Source organism: Mastomys coucha, unplaced genomic scaffold, assembly GCF_008632895.1.
Source record: "Mastomys coucha isolate ucsf_1 unplaced genomic scaffold, UCSF_Mcou_1 pScaffold21, whole genome shotgun sequence".
Taxonomy (NCBI): Eukaryota; Metazoa; Chordata; class Mammalia; order Rodentia; family Muridae; genus Mastomys; species Mastomys coucha.
Window position 1 is genome coordinate 20932929 of NW_022196904.1, and position 2743 is coordinate 20935671.

The following is a 2743-nucleotide window of genomic DNA, read 5'->3' on the forward strand; positions in this document are numbered from 1 at the left end:
CAGATCCCCTTGGAACTGAGTTACAGACTGGGAGCCACCATGTGAGTGTAGAAATTGAACCCTGGTTCTCTGGAAGAACAGCCTGTTCTTTTTTTTTTTTTTTTTTTTTTTTTTTTTTTTTTTTTTTTTTAGTCTTTTGAGACAGGGTTTCTCTGTGTAGCCCTGGCTGTCCTGGAACTCACTCTGTAGACCAGGCTGGCCTCGAACTCAGAAATCCACCTGCCTCTGCCTCCCAAGTGCTGGGATTAAAGGCGTGCACCACCACTGCCCAGGGAGCCTGTTCTTAAACACTGAACTGCTCCAGCCCATTTGACTTTCTTTTTTGAGATGGGAGTCTTTCAATGTAGCTTTGACTGTCCCAGAACTCATTCTATTGGCCAGGCTGGACTCAAACTCACTCACACAGATCCACCCGCCTCTGCCTTCTGAGCGCTGGGATTAAAGGTGTGCACCACCACTGCCTGGCTTTGTTTGACTTTTTTTTTTTTTTTAGATTTATTTATTATAAATGACTACACTGTAGCTGTCTTCAGACGCACCAGAAGGGGGCATCAGATTTCATTACGGGTAGTTGTAAGCCACCATGTGGTTGCTAGGATTTGAACTCATGACCTTCCGAAGAGCCATCGTTGCTCTTACCCGCTGAGCCATCTCACCAGCCCCCTTGTTTGACGTTCTTAGTAGCACCTGTGCAACCCCAGATTACTTATTACCCGTTCATGGTTAGCCTCCAACACTACCAGAAACTCTCAGAGGAGGGACTGTGTGGGACTTTGCCCAGTTCTGCTCTCCCCACCTCCCGTGCTAGATACTGGTGGGTGCTCAAAAACTGCTGGGTTGAGAAAATGGCTCAGTAAGTTAAACACTTATCATGCAAGCATAAAGACCTGAACCCACAGAAAAAGTTGATATGGCATACCAGCTGCCTCTACTCCCAACATGCAGGAGCTGGAGGTGCGGGATCCTCAAGGCAAACTGGCTAGCCAGATTAGCCAGAGTCAATGTTCAGGGAAAGGCCCTGGAGAGTGACAGAGGAAGGCACCCAAAGCTGACTCCAGACTTCCACAAGTATGTGAACACACACGTTTGTGCACCCTGTGCATATAAACACAAATGCATCTGTAATGGGATCCGATGCCCTCTTCTTGATGTGTCTGAGGACAGCTACAGTGTACTCATATAAATAAAATAAAATAAAAAGACTTAAAAAAAAAAAAGGAAAAAAAAAGGAACTCCATGCTTGGTAATGGCCACACCCCCCTCTCCCCTCTTTGGATATACACCCTTACTTACTCCGAGGAATCACTGCACAACACCCCTGGACCACTTCCAGATCTGAATGGTTGGAGCCGGGGTGAAGGTGTATGCCTTTTAGTCAAGCATACTGGAAACTGAAGCAGGAAGATCATGAGTTCTAAAAGGGAAGAGATGGTGTTTGGGGAAGAGTCGGGGATACTATTTAGATGAGAAGACCAAAGATGGGCTCATGGACAGGGGGACATTTGGATAAAGTCCTAACAGAGGTGAGAGATAAGCCATGCTGGGGAAATAACCCATGCTGGAGAAACAACCCATGCAAGAGGCCCTGAAGTCAGAGCATGCGCAGACTATTTTTCAGCCAGTAAAGCTCAGTGTGCAGCAAGAGCAAGGGGGCTGAACACCAGGAGCAGAGATCGGAGGGTGGAGGCCATCATGTAGCAGGGCTAGAGGCTCTCAGACTGGGAAGACTTTAGCTGTTTCCAGCAGAGAGGGGAGCCTCTGGGAGGGCGTTCAGCAAAGGCGATGAGATCTGACTCACCTTTTTCTTAGAAGTCTTTTTACTTCCCTAAAGCAAGTGAGAGAAGCTGGGCATGGTGGCACCAACCTTGTCATCCCACCACTTGGGAGACCGGCAGGAGGCTGGCCAGTAAGTCTGGGTTACTCATAGAGAATATGTTCAGGAAAAAAAAAAACGCGCCGGGTGGTGGTGGCGCACACCTTTAATCCCAGCACTTGGGAGGCAGAGGCAGGAGAATTTCTGAGTTCAAGGCCAGCCTGGTCTACAGAGTGAGTTCCAGGACAGCCAGGGCTACACAGAGAAACCTTGTCTCGAACAAAAAAAATAAAATAAAATAAAATCCCCCAAACAAACAACAGGCGAGGAGGAGGTGGGAAAGAAGGAAGATGAGGAAGGAGAGGGATAATTCGGGAGCTTGATAGTAGCTACCAGCCAATCTAAGAAACGCCCCCAATTTCTAGATGAACATATAGAGGCTCAGAGCGGCCCGGCTCCTTCCCTAATTAAGAACTGGCCCCAGAAGTGGAAAGGCTGGCCCTTCAGAGGGACAAACCCCAGAGGCCAGAGTCCACCTTTCCCCAACCCGCCCTCCCCAACAGGACTTCAGTGGGGGGATGGGCCGCGGAGGCTCTGGGCGTGGCCCTAAGACTGAGTCACACCCACCTGCCCACTCTTGGAACGTGCTGGCCAGCGGGCAGGAGACCTGGGAGGCGGCAGCAGAGGCCTGCAGCCCGCCTGGCGCCTCCTCCCTCCCCAGGGGCCGGGTGGGGTGGCTGGCTAGGGGCGGGACGCTCCCCCGGACCATCCTCCTTCCCTCCCTCCTTTCTGCCTCTCTCCCTCCCTAGCTGGCGAGGTTTCCCCTTTTCCCTTGCCTGCCAAGCCCGGTGGCTTAGCTTCTAGTTTCATTTCTCAAGGTCCAGTCTCTCAGTCTCTCAGTCTCTCAGTCTCTCAGTCTCTCTCTCTCTC